This window comes from Xyrauchen texanus, chromosome 24 (assembly GCF_025860055.1).
Source record: "Xyrauchen texanus isolate HMW12.3.18 chromosome 24, RBS_HiC_50CHRs, whole genome shotgun sequence".
NCBI lineage: Eukaryota > Metazoa > Chordata > Actinopteri > Cypriniformes > Catostomidae > Xyrauchen > Xyrauchen texanus.
In genome coordinates this window covers 27,648,233-27,667,357 of record NC_068299.1, presented here as the reverse complement: position 1 = coordinate 27,667,357, position 19,125 = coordinate 27,648,233, and positions in this window count along the sequence as shown.

Sequence of the window (19,125 nt, the reverse complement as noted above, 5' to 3'; positions counted from 1 at the left end):
CAGCACTGAACCTATACAGACCTGAGAGGCATCTGGGTACAACAGAAAAGGCTATGTAAATATAGGGTGAGCCACAATGGGAGGACTAGTGAGGGAGTGCTTCAACGATTGGAAAGCATCCTCAAATTCCCTCGACCACTGGAAAACAGCACCTTTTTGTGTGAGCGCATGTAGGGGGACGGCAATGATGGCAATATTTCTTACAAACCTCCTATAATAGGAGCAGAGACCATTGAAGGCTCTCACTTTGGTGACAGTTCTGGGAGTAGACCATGACCTGACTTTATCCAGGTTCTTTTCATATGGCAAGTGACCCTGACTGGACACAACATGACCCAAGTAAGACACTTGAATGTTCACTGAACGTCTGACTGAACACAAGAACATCATCAAGGTAGTCAAGACAAACTTTCCAATGAAGTCCACAAAGCACCACCTCCATGAGTCATTGAAACATTGGATGGGCTTTCGTAAGACCCATGGGCATAATTTGGAACTGATATAAAGCACGTCCTGTATTGAAGTAGCCGCTTGACAAATCCATGGTACTGAACAAGCACACACCTGACAAGCTGTCTAAAGCATCTGCTGGCCGTGGTAAGGGGTAAGAATCTTTTACAGTGAGACCTGGTATGGTATGAGTTTCAGGGTCCAAAAGTTCTGTGTAATTGCATAGGAGCTCTGGCTCACCTGTAGGGGATTTACTTTTGCCAGAATGTTCATTTGTGACAAGGGAGGGATAAGTACAGGTGCTAATGTCACATAATTACACTTAAGTGAACATAAAAGAGTGACAGTCTATTTCCACAGTTTTAACTGGTTCTCTTTGAGATCAATTGCAGCATGATGTTTCTGAAGAAAATCCCAACCAAGGATAACTGACTGTGTAGCATTTCTGACTACCTGGACATTATGAATGAAAACTTCCTCACCCAGCCTAATAGTAATAGGCAGCATACCAAGAGTGTAAAGATAGTCACCAGACACTGATTGCCAAGAGAAAAGACTTTTGAATTGACTTTTTAATGACAGCGAATGGACATTCTCAGTGATTCGCTAATCAATTAAATTTCTGAAACTGTGTCTACAAAAGCCTGTACGGCAGTGTTCTCATTGACAGAAAAAACACAAGGTGTTGGGATGTTAGAAATTACCAGTTCAGTTTGTTTGGGCCCACTCTCAGGCTCAGCAGATTCTTGGCCCATAGAACCTGCTACCAGCCGTTTCACTGAAGATCGATGTCCTAATCGACAAAACTGACATGTTGACGATCACTGGGTGATGGCGGATGATTACTGGAAAGCTGTAGGTTGTGTGTCTCTCTGGAGAACCTGTTGCAGTACCAGCCTGCCAACACACAGCAGCAACACACCATTTGTATTTCTGCTGCATCTCAGGAGACAGGGAGAGCCAGAATGCTAATGCATCTCCACTCAACCTCGTAGGCAAAATGGCAGCTAAATCTTGTCTCTGTTTATCAGCACATGCATTAACTGCAAGTTCCAAATGTGCTTTCCATAAAGAAAAACTGTCTTTGTCCCTACCATCTCCATGAAAACATAATGGCAAATTAACTTTGAAGTGTAGCACTTTTGAAGTGCGGTTTGCTGATACCGCACACTCTGCACGTTGTTCTGAGTCATCTGGCTCAGCAGCGTCCCTCTAGTCTGAAGACGAAGTGCCTGTGGCATCCATTTTAGCTGATTTGACTACTGTTCAACTTAGAATGAAGTGAGCGATAAAACAGTGTCTTTTGGCGAAATTGTTGTCTAGTAAAAGTTCACGGTGCATTAAGAAATGCGCCGTCATAGTTGGATGCATTGGCCGTATAAACTTCTCCAAGTACATGAAGTTGAAACTGCTGCCACCAGTCTGTAACCCTTATTTCGTGACTCTGCATCGGTGAACACTCTAGTCTCCGTAGGCGTGGAGGACATAAAATAAATATGGGTTACAAAGGTGTAATTCAACTTATCTTCTTTATTAGAAGGACAGGCCAAAACAGCAGTACTCAAGCGCAAGCGCCTTTCCCCTCTCAACCTTTTTTTTCCCCCACAGGGAACTTTACCCCAAATTAAAGGGACACTGAACAAATAACTTTCATAAACAAATACTCCCTGTAAGGCAAATATAATAAGGGAAACATTGTAAAACATTTCTAACTGTTTAAAGTATTGCTACTATGTGTGAAATAAAACAATACAGTACAAATGAATTATAGCTAAATTACCAAATTAATTACATTTTTGAAATTACATTTATAATGACTTTGCCAATTTTAGATTACAATATCTTAATAATTCAAAGCCCAGAGTGTTTTCCAGTTAAGTGAACATGTGTAATGAAAAATCCATTGTTTTATTGTCCTCAAAGCCTGGTTAAAATGCAGAAAATCCTCTTAGTAATTTAAGCACTTAAGTACTTAAATGCATAAAATGCATTATGCATATTGGTATGCATATTGGTAGGCTAATGCCCGGTTTCATTACAAAATGTAATTTTCATATTTAATTTGTTTGTATTTAATTAGTTTTTTTATTGTACTGTATTTTAGTTTTTGAATTTTCTGTTTTCTTTTTATAAATACAATACGCCCCATAATCTGCAGTTTTTTTTTTTTGTTTTGCTTTTGTTTTTGTTTCAGATAAACCCCACCAAAACTAGTTTTGTATACTGAGTTGTTATTTACAACCCACCGACTACAATGTTGGTGCCAGGATTGGGATATCTGGCTGTTGGGCGCAAATAGGTCAGTTTTTTTGTGCTTTTTGAAATCCATTAGAGGTGAAGATTGGTGCCTGTGGGACACAGAGTGGAGGCTGTCTTCAGTTGTGCAGTTGTCCAATGAACAGACATCAGCCAGAGGTGACATGGAAAGACTGCTGGACGAGAGAGAGAGGGAGAGAGCACCTGAGTTCTGCTGATTCCATGTGTTACTATTTGATAAGACATCAATCTATTGACTTTCTACAAGCAAGAAAAGAAGTATATTATACAGACATTCGGCAACATATCCTTTAGTTTCAATGTTACAGACTGATTAAGAGACTTTTTGCCCACAAGTGAACTTTAACAGTTTTTTTACTGAGTCAAACTGAGATAATTTGAACATTTCAAAATTTCACAATCTGATGATGATAACCAGGCATAGCAAAACACTGATGATGAACATGGTGCAGGCAGTAGTAGGACATGATAGTTCAGTAGGACATATTCAAGAACTCAACAGAAAGCATGACGAAACCATGGCATCTATCACCAATTTGAGTAGAGAGCCTACCAGGTCTTATGTTTATGTGCCAAGAAAACGTCACATTCAACCATTCAGTGGTGATTTCAGCAAAAATGGTAGATATGTTGAGGAGTTTATTGAAGAAGTAGTCAGGGGTTTACATGCTAGAAATCAGACCACTGACAGGTCTAACAGTTAGACCTCGTACTCCCCCTTGTAAAGGGTGCAGCCTGAGAAGAGGTCAGATAATGGATGGGGAATTAACCAAATTGAACATATGACCTCTTTATGTACCTGAGAGAAGTTTTTCGAGAAAAGCTCAGTGTGTCTCAGTTATTGCAAAAATTCTATAGCCGTAAACAAATTGGAGGCGAGGATATTCGTACTTACTCTCATGCTTTGTGCTTCTTAGAACTATCCTGAAGCAGTCATCAAATACAAAACCAAATGTGTATCTGGCAATCCTAGATAAATTCATTGAGGGGATTAGGGACTCAAGACTTAGATGGGAGCTTCGTAAGCTCGTGAGAGACATGCCACAGTCAGCACTAATTGACTTGCGAAATGAATCCCTTATGTGGCCTCTTGAAGATCGTTAATCTTTGTCACAAAATTTGTCAGCAGCAGAAGTGTCTGAAACCGCTGAAGCTCTCCGCACTGCTTTTGGTATACCTGAGAAAAACCTTGCTACTCTTGAAGAAGTTTTCAAGTTGTAGTAGAACAAGCAAAAGCTATAGAAGAGCTAACACAAGCTGTCGAGAAACTTACTTTGCAGTGCACTAAGTCAGAACCTGTGTGTAAATGGATTAAGGGAAAGGAGGAGGCGAGAACTGTCTTGACAATATAAATAATATTTTAATGAAAAACTTAAACAAAAGACACAAACACACACGAAGGACAGCTGCCCGTAAACGATCTCTCTCTGTCGCACCACCATCCGCAGTCGGCCTTTATCCCTCTAGGAGGCTTAATTAGCCTGATATGGGACCGGGAGTGTAGAATCACCACCAGGCCCCGCCCTCCACCCTGTCACATTCCTCCCTCGTTCTCTCAGGCCGGGGAGTCCCCGGCATGATGTACATCCCCCCAACCCCCCTCTTTCGCTGGGGGAGGGCGTGCCCTAAGCCCCATCTGCGGCAGGTCATCCCCGCCTTCCTGAATTTGGGAGGGGACAGGGGAGGGAAACAGAAATAATTATAATAGGGAGGGTACTTCCTGTAACAGTGTAGTATCCCCCCAAAAAACCTGTAAAATATAAAAGAGAGGGAAAAGGCCAAAGTGGAGTGGCAGTGAGAAAGAGAGATGGAAAAAAAAACACTTACATGCCAGTTCTCCGATACGCCATAGCTTGGTTCTCGGCCACTCCTCCAACCTCTAACGGATGACAGCCGCGCCTCCCCAGGTGGATCAGAGGCAGTCCTCCAGCCGCTGGTGGATGGAACGCCCTGACGCTTTCTCGGGGAACAGAAGGGGTCTCCCCCGCCCCTGGCAGCGGTTATCCCGAGACAGCGAGCCCCTTCTCCCCTCGCAGTCGGTGGCCGTTCCTCCGCTTCCAGGTTAATTAGCCTGATAAGGGACCAGGTGTGCAGAATCACCACCAAGCCCCGCCCTCTGCCCTGTCACACTGTGGTTTAGAGTAAACTCAAGATATAAGGGTGTAGGACACTTACCTAAGAGGTGTGTAAAGAAAAACAAAAAGAGACTGTCACAGAGAACGCTAAATCGTCAATGCAGCAGGGGAAATTGCACCCTCGCTTTCTTGTGAGCCTGGCAGTTCATGAAATATGTTGTGCCTGAATGACAGCATTCTGATTTTGAAAGTGACATGATTGCTGAACTGTTTAAAATATATGGTGTAAAAAAAAAACACACCACACACTGTTGGCCTCAGGGTAACGCTCAGTGTGAGTTCTTTAACAGAACTCTTCATGTTGTATAATGTACACTTCCCCCTGAAAAGAAAAGGCGTTGGCCAAAGCACCTTCCTAAGTTGGTTTATGCTTCTAATGTAAAACCTCATGAAACCACTGGATACTCACCATTTTACTTGTTGTTTGGAGTTAACCTCTTTGAATGACAAAGTCTATTGCACTGTGATTTATGTGAGTCAGTAGGTATACATAAGTCACAGGCTTTTTGGTAGGAAAAAAATACAGGATTCATGGAGTTCAACTGTATACAGGGTCATATATGTGCAGAGTACCAGGGTACATGCTTGGGCACTGCCCACATGGAGACGTCATGTTCTCACTGTGAGAGCATGACTATGGCAACATTGCAGTCGCTGCTTCCTTCCTCACAGGCAAAAACACCCCAGCGCCGCGGTCATTCTACTTACGGGTCTGAGGCCACGTCGGTTAGCGATTTGGGGATTCCACTTTTTCCACTTACATTCCATAGACAGTAATAGAGTGACATTTAGTGAATAATGCAAAATCTGTAATAACCATTAAAAGAAGATAAGTTTGCACTGAAAATCTGAAAATTATTTAATTAAAAAACTCACAGAGCAGTGCTATTTCAATGCATTTGGCGACATGTTAAACCAGACTACAGGTGGTTTGCAAGTAAGGTGCAGGATTTTGCAATGAAATACCATGTGCACCACATGCGGCGAGGGCATCCAGGCCATCACCAACAACAGGACAACATCAGTTGCCTGTGAGAAAGATGGCTCCCTTCCAGATGCGCTGAATGACGTCTACGCTATGTTTGAAGCATAAAACGACGTGGTGGCGAGGAAGACCACCCCTCCCAACGACAGGTGCTCTGTCTTAGCACGGCTGATGTGAGGAAAACTCTACGTAGAGTCAACCCACGGCAGGCTGCTGGACCAGACAACATTCCTGGCAGAGTGCTCTGAGGATGTGCAGACCAGCTGGCAGATCTTCAACATCTCTCTGAGCAGCGTTGTCGTTCCAACGTGCTTAAATGCCACCACCATTGTCCCCCTGCCAAAGTAGTCTTCAGTGTCCTGCCTCAATGACTACCGTGCCGTTGCACTCACATCCATCATCATGAAGTGCTTCAAGAGGCTCGTCATGAGGCACATTAAGACCCAGCTGCCCCCTCACTAGACCCACTGCGCTTTGCGTATCGTCCCAACCTTTCAACAGACGACGCCATCGCCACCACCCTCCATCTGGCCCTCACCCACCTAGATAAAAAGGACTCATACATTCGAATGCTGTTCATACACTTCACCTCAGCATTCAACACAATCATTCCTCAGCACCTGATTGGAAAGCTGAACCTACTGGGCCTGGACACCTCCCTCTGCAACTGGATCCTGGACTTCCTGACTGGGCGACCTCAGTCAGTCCGGATCGGGAACAGCATCTCCACCACCACCACACTGAGCACTGGGGCCCCCCAGGGCTGTGTGCTCAGTCCACTGCTGTTCACTCTGCTGACTCACGACTGTGCAGCAATGCACAGCTCGAACCACATCATCAAGTTCGCCAATGACACGACTGTGGTGGGTCTCATCAGCAAGAACGATGAGTTCTTGAGGACTGGTGTAGAGCCAACAACCTGTCTCTGAATGTGGACAAAACAAAAGAGATGGTCGTTGGCTTTAGGAGAGCATAGAGTGACCGCTCCCCGCTGAACATCGACGGCTCCTCTGTGGAGATCATCAACAGCACCAAATTCCTTGGTGTTCACTTGGCGGAGAACCTCACCTGGTCCCTCAACACCAGCTCTATTACCAAGAAAGCCCAGCAGTGTCTCTACTTTCTTCAAAGGCTGAGGAAAGCACATCTCCCACCCCACCCCCGCCCCGTCTTCACTACATTCTATAGAGGGACTATTGAGAGCATCCTGAGCAGCTGCATCACTGCCTGGTTTGGGACTTGCACCGTTTCGGACCGCAAAGCCCTGCAGAGGATAGTGAGGACAGCTGAGAAGATCATCGGGATCTCTCTTCCCTCCATCAAAGACATTTACACAAAATACTGCATCCGCAAAGCAACCAGCATTGTGGATGACCCCACACACCCCTCACACAAACTCTTCACCCTCCTGCCGTCTGGCAAGAGTTACCGAAGCATTCGGGCCCTCATGGCCAGATTGTGTAACAGCTTCTTCCCCCAAGCTATCAGACTCCTCAATACTCAGAGACTGGACTGACACTGATACCTCAATAACTGCTATGTGCATAGAACATAGAACATCTCATAGTATGTTATGTTTACATCTGACATTTTTAGAAACTGTCATCTTTTTGCACTACTGTGTACTGGTCAGCACTGCACTGTCTCTCACTGTGCCTATTGTCATGTTAATTTTTAGTCATTTTATTGTACTATCCCATACTTTTTGCACACGTTTGCATGTGCACTTTATATAGGAATGTTATTTAGTCTATGTAGTCTCATGTGGTTCTGTGTTTGCACTATGTTGTTTTATGTAGCACCATGGTCCTTGAGGAACATTGTCTTGTTTCACTGTGTACTGTACTAACTGTATATGGTTGAATGACAATAAAAACCACTTGACTTGACTTGACTTGCTAAAGTGGCACAACTGTTTAGTACATTCTCCCCTGACTGAGAAAATCTCTCCTTTTTCCATGCAAAGTTTATCACCATTTTGCAGTAGAAAGTAGCATTAGGCAGGGTAGGAGCTTTCCGATCACTCTATCTTTTGTTCTGCTCTCCAGAACTTTGATTAGCCAGAGGTATCAAAAAACTATGACGCCCTCACGGCCTATGCTTAAATCAAGAGGGAGTGGAGAAATTAGCTAAATGAGTGCAATGGAGGGATGATGCTCTGCTTTCCCTCAGAAAGCACATCACTTCTCACCATTGCTCTTTAGCTTACTGACGATAAAGCAAGTTTAAATCATGTCATTCTTCTCTTCTTCATCTGAGTGATGTCATGAGTTGAGGTGAATCGTGCTGCTGCTAAAACCAAATGAATGTGGAAACTAAAGCGATGTTTCATCCAGCTGATTGGTTAAGCCCCTAAGCTTGAGTACTCTTCCAAGTATGGGCCCAGAGAGACCTGGGAGAGAGCTCCATCTGTGAGATTACATGTGACTGAAATACTGATCCACTGTGAAGGTTATAGAGAAGGAATGAACACAATGATTTGGATTGTAATTCAGAGTGCAAGAGACGAAGAGTGGGGACTTCACTAAGAATCAATTGCACCCACTGATAGCATTGTTTATTTGCATGTGCTGTCTACGTTATTTTAGCACCCGATTCACTAAAAGAATTTTGCAAATATTGTAACTGTACAAATATACCCTAAAATCTGTGCTGAACACAATTTGTAATTCTCCAGCTTGAAGGCCAGTTTTGAGTGCTAGGTTGTGTAGGATTCATCAGGCTACTCTGATCTATCATATTGTTTTAGAGGACTGTACAGTATCATTTCACCACTGTGATCCAGACTGAATCGGCTCTTTATCATCTACACTGCACGTCTGGATTTATGCCTGGTTATAGCTCTCTCATCCATTGATCATCATTTCATCATTTCCACATTGGATACATACTGTTTAAAATGGCAGAGGACACCACTGTTTCGATAGTGAATGACTCTTGTGAAGTCATCGAAATAGAGAGGAATACCCCCGCTTGGACGTCTATTTTCCACTGAAAAAGCTGACAGCATCTCTGATTGGGTGTGGCAACAGGTGATCGCACACGCTCTCTCTCTCTCTCACACACACAACCACACACACAGACACACACACACACACACATCCAGCCATCTATCCTTGCTTATCCAATGACTTGTTAGAAACAGCACAAGCCGTGATACTATTTCTAAAGTGACATTTTTTAATTACTAACGGAGGTTTGCACGCATCATTTGTTTTGAACCAGCAACGGCAGATTCTGATCCATCACGTAAGAAAGTATTTCCATGCACAAATGCGTTTTTATGACCATACTTGGTTTTTCCAATTTTTTTTTTAAATATACTTGTTCATTGAACTGTTTTATATAAGAAATATCACACTCGCAATCGTGCTAAATGGCCCTACATCAACACTTTTTGTAATGATTAATTGTACAGTCATTTCAAATCAGATGATTGCAACACGCTCAAAAAAAGTTGAGACAGGGGCAGTTTAAGACTAATAACAATATGACGAGTTGAAATAAAAAGGTGATGTGGAACAGGAGATGTTAAACAGGTGAGGCAATTGTGTCATAGTACTGTATACTGTATAAGGAGCCACCATATTGTTCAAGACTTGTCAGTTTTCCAACAGATGCTTCAGCAAATAATCTAGCACTTTGAGACAATGTTCTAAAAAAAAAAAAATTTGAATGATTTTGGGCATTTCACCCTCTAAAGTGCACAATATTGTTAAAAGATTCAAGGAATTTGGTTGAATCTCGGTGCGTAAAGGGCAAGGCGAAAACCACTTCTGAATGCTTGTGATCTCTGATCACTTAGACATAACAGTCTTAAAAAAACGTAATTCATCTGTAATGGATATCATGAACATGGGCTTGGGATAACTATAGTAAACCTTTGTTATTCAATGCCACTTGCCACTGCATCCACACATGTGAGTTAAGATTTTACTATGCAAAGAAGAAAACCTACATCAACACTGACCAGAAGCACTGCCGACTTTTCTGGGCTCGGTCTTATCTAAGATGGAAAGTAGAACAGTGGAACTGTGCTTTTTGAAAAACGCAGCTGTTGTGTTATCTGGGCCAAAGAGGAAAAGGAGCATCCAAGCTGTTATTAGCATCAGGTCCAAAAGCCAGTTTCTGTATTGGTCAGGGGTGTGTCAGTGCCCATACATGCACATCTGTGAGAACAGAATGAATGCAAAAAAATATGTAAATTTTTTGCAGGACAACTTCAAATCACATACTGCCCACATTACAAGTGCATGGCTGTGTAAGCAGAGATTGTGGGTGCTAGATTGGCCTGCCTGCAGTCCTCACCTGTCTCCAATTGAGAATGTGTGGTGCATTATTTAGCACATTAGATGGCAACAAAGACCCCATACAATTGTGCAGCTAAAGACCTACATAATGGATGAATAGGGGAAAATTCCACTTTCTAAACATTGTATCTTCAGTGCCCAAATGCTTAATAAGTGTCATTAGAAGAAATGTCAATGTTTCTTCTACTGCCCCAACTTTTTTGGAGCGTGTTGCAATCATCTGATTTGATATTACTGTACATTAAAAGAAAAAACATTCACAGGGTAAAACTGTGTAAAAAAATATATATTGTGTAGTTGTAGTGCTTTCAATATAGCAAAGGCTGATTATAATTTACAAATCACTCATATTTTTTTATTAGCATTTATATATATATATATATATATATATATATATATATATATATATACAATTAGGGTTGTATATATATATATATATATATATATATATATATATATATATATATATATATATATATATATATATATATATATATATATATATGATCCCTTTCTGTCACTCACTTGGGAGCCCCAAACACCTCTGATCTTTGAGAAAAGGTCAATGGAATTGGTAAGTCGAATTTGCATGCCACTCCCCCAGACATACGGTTATAAAAGGAGCTAGCCTGCAACCACTCTTTCAGATTTTTTCTGTGGAGCCGAGCGGTTGTGCTGATTACTCTGCCGATCCATTCACCTCTGTATCCAGAGAAGCTGCTGGATTTACGCCGCATTACAGCTGTTTTTCCCCTCTTGCAATGCCGTTGTGCAGAGAACGCCCCTGGGCGGCTAAAAGAGTATATTCTTTTCTCATAAACAGTATATTTTCCTTACAAAAAGAGTGCCACTTACAAAAGCGTCTTTTTCAAGATGCCTTTTTTTGTGTATTATTCCTGGTCATGGTCACTATCTCTCCGCTTCTGATGGCCACGATCACTGTCACACGTGTCTGGGTGCTACACACATGGAGACATCTTTCGTGGATGGTTCATGTCCTCGTTGCAAGAATATGACCATGGAAAAAGCCACTCCATCGGCTCCCGCCATCGGTCCTTCTACCTACGGGTTTGAAGCAGAGTCTGTTAGCACTGGGGGTGATTTGGGGACTTCAATGGGAGCTTCTCCACCAGCAAACCCCCCATGGACCTCCCATACCCCAGCACGCTCATATGCCCTGGTCGAGTTCTGGGATGGGACCGTTGGCTTGTCTCAGGGTGGGTTCGCAATCTCATTCAGAGATCAAGAAGAGGATTAGTTGTTGATAGCAGCATCGGAGAGCAGGCTCGTTCAGTCTGACGTGGAGGACTTGGCTGGGCTCCCACCTTCAGGTGCCGTAGCCCAGTCACAGGCTGACACGGAGCTGGTGGCCATGCTTGCCCGGGCAGCTACGAGCGTCGGGCTGGAGTGGAATCCTCCGCTCCCCCCTGAACCCTCGCGGCTTGATGATTGGTTCCTAGGGCCGAAGGGCTGCTCACGGCCGTGCCCACCCCCGTACCTTTCTTCACAGAGGTGCAGGAAGCAGATACAATCCGTCTCACAGCCGACTGTAAAGAAACGTCCCTGAGACTGGCAGCTCTGGCTGACCACACCTTCCCCCAGAGTGCCGGGCGAAAAATCCTTTTTTATATTTTCTTATAATTTTGCCGCACGCCCATAGTGCTGCGGTACCCACATAGTTGGTGTCCACAACCGTCATTATCACGACCGCCGGGCACCACTTCTTTTTGGCAGATACGGCGCCTTGGAGGCGGACCTCCTGCCCCCACATGCCCAGCTGGGTGTAAGGAGGGAGGTAAGTGCTTCGATGTCCCTGGACTCAGCACAGCCACGACTGGCACCTCAGGCTCTGCCCCGTCGCGAGGCCCCACCCGCCCCCTGGGGCTATGCAAGTATGCATTCCCCCCAGTGAGCTTTCTTGCACAGACATTGTACAAGGTCAGGGAGGACAAGGAACAGGTCGTCCTGGTAGCACCTTACTGGCCCACCCATACTTGGTTCTTGGACCTCACACTCCTCGTGACAGCCACCCCCCTGGCAACTTCCCCTGAGGAAGGACCTTCTTTCTCAGGGACGGGGCACTATCTGGCACCCGCGACCAGACATCTGGAACATCCATGTCTGGCCCTTGGATGGGACACGGAAGACCTAAATGGCCTACCACCTGCAGTGGTAGACAAAATCACTCAGGCCAGGGCTCCCTCTACGAGGCGCCTGTATGCCCTGAAGTGACATCTGTTCACTGGTCATATCATGACAGACTATTAAAAGAAAAAAATTCTGCTGCCCAGATCTTTTCACAACGTGACTATAAATGTGTAAAACCTTGTACATTTATTTGGTATTATAATATTTTTAGTGCTGTCAATCGATTAAAGTTTTTAATCTAATTAATTATATGGTGTCCCAATGAATTAATCGCGATTAATCACATATACAAATATTTGCTGAGAAAGCCCCTCATATAACAATAAATCAATATATAATTATTAAACATATTTATATCAATATATAAATATAAACACATGTATATATATATATATATATATATATATATATATATATATATATATATATATATATTCAGATAATTTAAATGCATTACATTCTTGTAGCAGAAGAGTTAATCATTGATAAGACAATACAAAAGCGGCTTTACAATACAATGTATTGTTTACTACCATATTATTGATCATAAGTCAATCATTGGCATACAGTTCACAGCAATCCATTTCACAAGTGAATTTGTCAATCAGTTGGAGATTTATTATGAGGGCTTGTTTAAGGGCCCCGTTAATTTACACCTACGTTAGACGTCTCGGGTGTGTTACGTCATAAGCATAAAATTTTTAGGTCACTGTGTCAAGTTAAATATAGTTTAATACTCAATCTTTAAACACATCTTGAGATCCCTTAGATCGCATTTGCGCTCCTTCGAGTGTTTTGAACGCAAGAACATAACGCATATTTTTGTTGTCCTTCCTTGCAAATTAATCGCACTGAATTAACGCGTTAAATCGACAGGCCTATTTATTTTATTTAGTGTATATCTCGGTTACTGTTGTAACCGCCGTTCCCTGATGGAGGGAACAAGACATTGTGTCCCTCCTGCCACAACACTGAACTACCCGTTGAAATGGCCAGGACCTTGTCGCGGATCCTCAGCACAAAACCTGAATGAGTGGTTGCAAGCCAGCTCCTTTTATACTCGTATGTCCGGGGGAGTGGTGTGCAAATTCCACTCGCCAATTCCCATTGGCCTTTTCTCAAAGATCAGAGGTGTTTGGGGCTCCCAAGGGCAACCCCTAGTGTCACTACATCGACACAATGTCTTGTTCCCTCCATCAGGGAATGGAGGTTACAACAGTAACTGAGACACCATATACATAACATATATACGTATATATATATATATGTTAATAAAAACCTGTTTGTAAGTTGAGGGTTTAAGGTCTTTTTTTGTTTTTCAGCCGGATCAGTTAAATTCCAGGAAGTTATGGCCAGAACTTGAAAATTTGTATTAAATACAGATTTGAATGTAATTAAATTCAATTTTAATGTAAATAAACATATCATTAACCTTTTTTTTCTTTCTTTTGTTTTGTTAACATGTTAGTTACAATATAAATGTTAGGTGTATATACTGTTATACTGTACATGGAAAAAAAAGGTTTGGCCCCGGTTCAGTTTTCATCTGAATCATTGAAGAGCCCTATCTAGAGTACAACACCCCAAGTTTATTTACTTATTTTTATACAAGCAAATGTTGTGAACAAAAACGGTGTCAAAGTATATTTTATTTCTCAAAATAATCAAGTTTAATACCAACAAGGTGAGTTCCAGCACTTTGTTTTCTTCCGCTTCAAGCACTGGTCATATCATGACAGACTATTAAATGAAAAAAATTCTGCTGCCCAGATCTTTTCACAACGTGACTTAAATGTGTAAAACCTTTTACATTTATTTGGTCTTATATTATTTTATATAGTGTAAATATAAGCTTTATATTTGGATACAGTTTTAGATTATATAAATATATTGTATTATATATCATTATGTATAAATATGCATACCTTACAAGTTTGAATGTTTGTTTTATTTTAGTTCATGGTGATTTAAATTACTTTTGAATAGTTAACTTTCGGAATCGAGAGCTTGTGAACTGGAGTCGAATCGAATCTAGAAATCTTTATCAATACCCAGCCATGGAAGTGCAACGTAGTACAGCGTAGTTCTAGGGGAAGACTAGCAGCTGTACATCATCACATCATTAGCGGGGTAATCCCTAGCCAATCGCATGTAAGCCATTGCTTTATAAGTCTGCTCACAATCTATCACATTGCTGTTTCAGTGCGCTAAAACACAGGCAACTAGACGCGCTTCAACGTCTCCAGGCCACATGTAACCAGTGCACAGCACTTCTCCAGAAGCCCGCCTTCCCTTTCCAATGACGTCGTCACTTCATCTCAACTTCTGCCAACATCAAACCCATGGGGAGTAAACAACCAGCAAACATATCTCATTTCACTCAGGAGATCTCTCCCTATCGCATTGCATGACTCGGCGCGGAAGGAACGCGCAACCCGCAAATCCTGCAAAATCATCGGCTCAGGTAGCAGCCGGCTTCCATCAGAAATAAGCTAAGTCATTTTCATATCCATCAAAAGCATTCAGATCTAGTCATGGGTCTAGATCTTCCGTTGCCATGCAACCTGTTCATCACAAAGTTGCAACGCTGCCTGTTCATCATAACACATTCGCATCAATATCAAAAGCCAGTATTTCACGTCAACAGCGCAGTCACTCATAGTATGGCAGGCAATCGCATAATCTCATGAAGGCAACCCGGTCAAGGTTCATTCACTTGTCATTCACAGTCTGCATGCCCGAGCGTTCCCCATCGGGGAATTAAGATAATTATCCAGGCATATCCTCATGTACAGTCAACGCTTATCATACGGGCTCTCATTACTTCATTCAGTAAGATTCACCCATTTTGCGGCCGCTTTCGCCCAAATCACGTAACAGGTGCGTTCCAATCCAATTCATCATCCCTATGCCCTACTCACTAGGAAGACCGAGCCCACGATGTGAGCATTCCGAGGGAGCATGACATCAGTTTCACCTGTTGATGTGCGCCCCCTTCCCGAGCACAAACCATGCAAATTACATACCCAACTTAAATGGCTGTACCTACTGGCTCCCCTGGAGTATGGACACAGTCGTAGTATCTTTTGAAAGAAGACACTTCGGGCTTCACTTCTCAAGTTTCAGAATTTATATATGTTGTTATTTTAAAGCAAAAAAAAAAAAAAACTTTGAGATGGGCTCATTCTGTTTAGAAGACTTCATATAAAATATAATATACAGTTTTACAACAGGTAAGACAACAGTGTTTACAACAGAATGCTGCTCCGATTGCATAGTCTGTCGAAGAACGATGAAGTGTAATTCTTCCAGGCAAGATCTCATGTAAACATAGAGAACATATCAAGATTTATAATTGCGTACAAAAGTGCTACTGGACGTCATAGAATGAATTCTGTCACGGACAATTGACCCAAGCAGGCTGAACTGGATTCATCTGGCGATCGCTATTTCATAAGGTATGAAGTCCCGCTTTTGATATTGCATGTTGCCATCCGCACTTCCGTCACAAATAAACAAATTGCTGTTTTTGGAGGACTGTTATCATGCAACAGAGATCGGATATCAATGTCGAACACTTAGACCTTCGAAAAGACATATAATCTGTTATCATTAATCGCATATTCATGCATGCATATATCAGAATGCAAATATATTAAACGTAAGCGAGCGCAAACAAATGCGTATCAACGGGTTAATATAGCCTTCACCAAGCCTTGTGAAAGTATTTACTTCGTTCAGTACAACATTCGATGAGGTTCCCAGAGCGCCTCCAAGGGCGAATTTACATGATCCATAAAACGCAGCATTTTCTTACTCCAGACGTACTTCCATGTTCTCATCGCTAGCACCACTGTTGCGGCGTGCCTCTGACACCTAGAGGTAGGCTCCGCACTGCTTCCCCTATTCTTCAGATTATCTACCATCAGCGTAAGGCATTTTGCTATGATCAGGACATACAGCGAGTAATTCCCATTTCATGGCATATTTTCATTTTATTATCATTCAGGCATCATCAAAGAGCAGAAATTCGTTGGCATGTCTTCACAAATCATTCACTCATCGTGGTCAGACCACTACAGCAACAACTAATCCGAACCAATATGATTGACAGCGTAAATGCCGGAATCCAGCCATACATGTTTAGGCGTGTGTGTATCTGGTCTCCGAAATATGTCAGAGACAATGGCTATCAAGCACATTCGGAAGGAGATTTGCAAATATTCACAAAATATAAAGTGCGATACTGCATCTTCAGGTCGTAAAGGTGGGACATGAACAGCTGGAACTGATCCATGCTCGAGAATAACATTCTGAAGATCCCGATTCATATCAACACACATTCACAAAGCCGTCTCGTGCAAGATGATTTGCACAAACATGCTCACATCCTTGTATGTTTTGGGGCACACCTCCTTCAAAAACTAAACTGTCCACTGCATCTTCAGGGCTCTATGCCGGGAGTACATGAAGACTCATGTTCCTTTTACAGCCAACAACTAAACTCATGAAGCTGAGACATTATTCTTCTCACCCTATTTGCTCCAGCTCGAGGAATAAGAGGGAGGAGAGCGAGAGAGAGGAGAGGAAGAAAAAAAACACAACGAGCCACGTTTCTAGAATTCTAGACATCACACACATTCTCTAACCATGCAAGCTTCCCCCCTAAAGAAACATGACAGGATCAGGTCTATTTTCACGTCATTCCCTGGTCCATTTGGGTCTCCTAACGCAATCTCCAGCCCCATCAGCCCACCTCAATTTTGCCATGGTTATCATTCCTCAAGGCCACTCTGCCGTTTTTCCGCCTCCTCACACTAGCTCATTCCATAGATGGCCTCTCCTACCCACCAATCGATGAATTTCCGGATGACACGCCCCTATTTCTTGGACATGGCTCCCTCCATAGGATTCAGGGGTTGCTGTGTAGGGCCATGGTTCACAGGGGAATGGCCAGAATGATACTTTCTTCAATATAGCTTCCTACGCTCCAGATGCTCTCTTCGTAAGTATTCCCATTGCTAGATATTTCATAATTGAATGTATTTAACAAATGTTCTCGACCTACAATCCCAGTCTCGATGCAGCTCAGCGGAGGGAAGTAAGAAATGACACCGAGACCCAAGCTTCAAATCCTTCCTTGCCATACGTACAGCACTTCATCATACGGTCCAGCAAACAACCTTCCCCTCTACCCTCCAAAGAAATGGTTCTTTACCCTATACGGGGTAAAATATATGTTCGAGTTCAGAAATAGGAAATACATTCCCAGAACCACTGCAGCCTCATTCCGCGATGACACCGCAAGCTACATCTATAAAAGAAGTTTAAAATGGGCCTTTCTTATTCCACACCCATCATCACGGCCAGCGTCATATGGGTTCCCTCCAGAAACTCAAATGCATCGTAGTCATGCGACAATTCCGCAGTCGTTACTACAATCAATAAAGTCTGGCCCTCCTCGGACCATCATGTCCCCTATGAGACGTCTGACATGGCAGAGCATTTCCTGTAACTTCATCATCCCAGCCAGACACATTCCCGGGTTTTTCAACTTCCCTCCCTCGCTTCGCAGCAGTTCAACAGACCAGCTCGACGGGCACCCTTCGAGGTATACCGTAATCTATTATGAAGATGCTCGGCCGCTGCTCTCCCCAATCGTACCTGAAATAGTCAACTTGACCCAAATCATCAAACAAGCTCAACTCTCCATCAGCCATAAGTTCTCATGCATATCTGGTGGTGGTCGGTGGCTCTTCCCCAGCTCATCCTTACCTACACAATGATTCAATTCAAGCAAGCTCACCATTCGCAAGGACAGCACATAACTATGTCCCCCCTCCCCTTGCCGGGCTTCCATAATCTCAAGCACAGTTCCGTCGCATAGGGTTGCTCAAACCAGCCGCCCTCGCCGGAAACTCGCACCATAACGAGATGGCTTTCAACAAGGTATGGCACGACAACATTGTCATTATCGTATGGCGTTATGTATGCGTTCACTCTGGCAAAGATAACATCAAACAACTTTCCCTCATCGGAGGGTTTTCATATCAAATGTTTTCTTTCAACAAAGGGATTGCACGCAACATCATCATTATCATATGGCCCCATGCATGCCATAACCCCGGCAGGTTATATTAAAAAAAAAAAAAAAAAACACAAAAAAAACCCCACACATTTTATCACTACTTTCGGAGGGTTTCATAGTTAAACGTTTCCTTTCAGCAAAGGGATTGCACGCAACGTCGCCATTATCGTATGGCTACGCATGTCACCCACCTCTTTCAACAAAGATACCCAAATAATCATTCCCTCGCCGGAGGGCTTTCATATCAAACGTATTTCAACGAAGGGACCGCACGCAACGTTGCCATTATCGTATAGTTGTCCACGTTGCCCATCCTCGGCAAAAATGCCTCAAACAACTTTCCCTCGTCGGAGGGTTTTCATATCAAATGCCATTAACAAAGGGACTGCACACAATGTTGCCATTATCGTATGGATTTATACACATCGCCCACCTTCGGCAAAGATACCCCAAACAACTTTCCCTCGCCGGAGGGTTTTCATATCAATGTCTTCAATGAAGGGACTGCACAGCAAAGCTGGCCCAACGTAGGGCCGCATACCACGCTGCTCGCCTGAGGCAGATTCTGTACAACCAGGACTCTGTACAAAAAAAAAACCCTTCCCGTCGCAAAGGCTTCACACAACCATACCAGAGATATCACAAATTTCACGTCAATTCTGATGCTCACATCTCTATTTTTCTTCTCCAGAATGAACGGCCAACACAAGACCCGGTTCGTACCAAACAGGA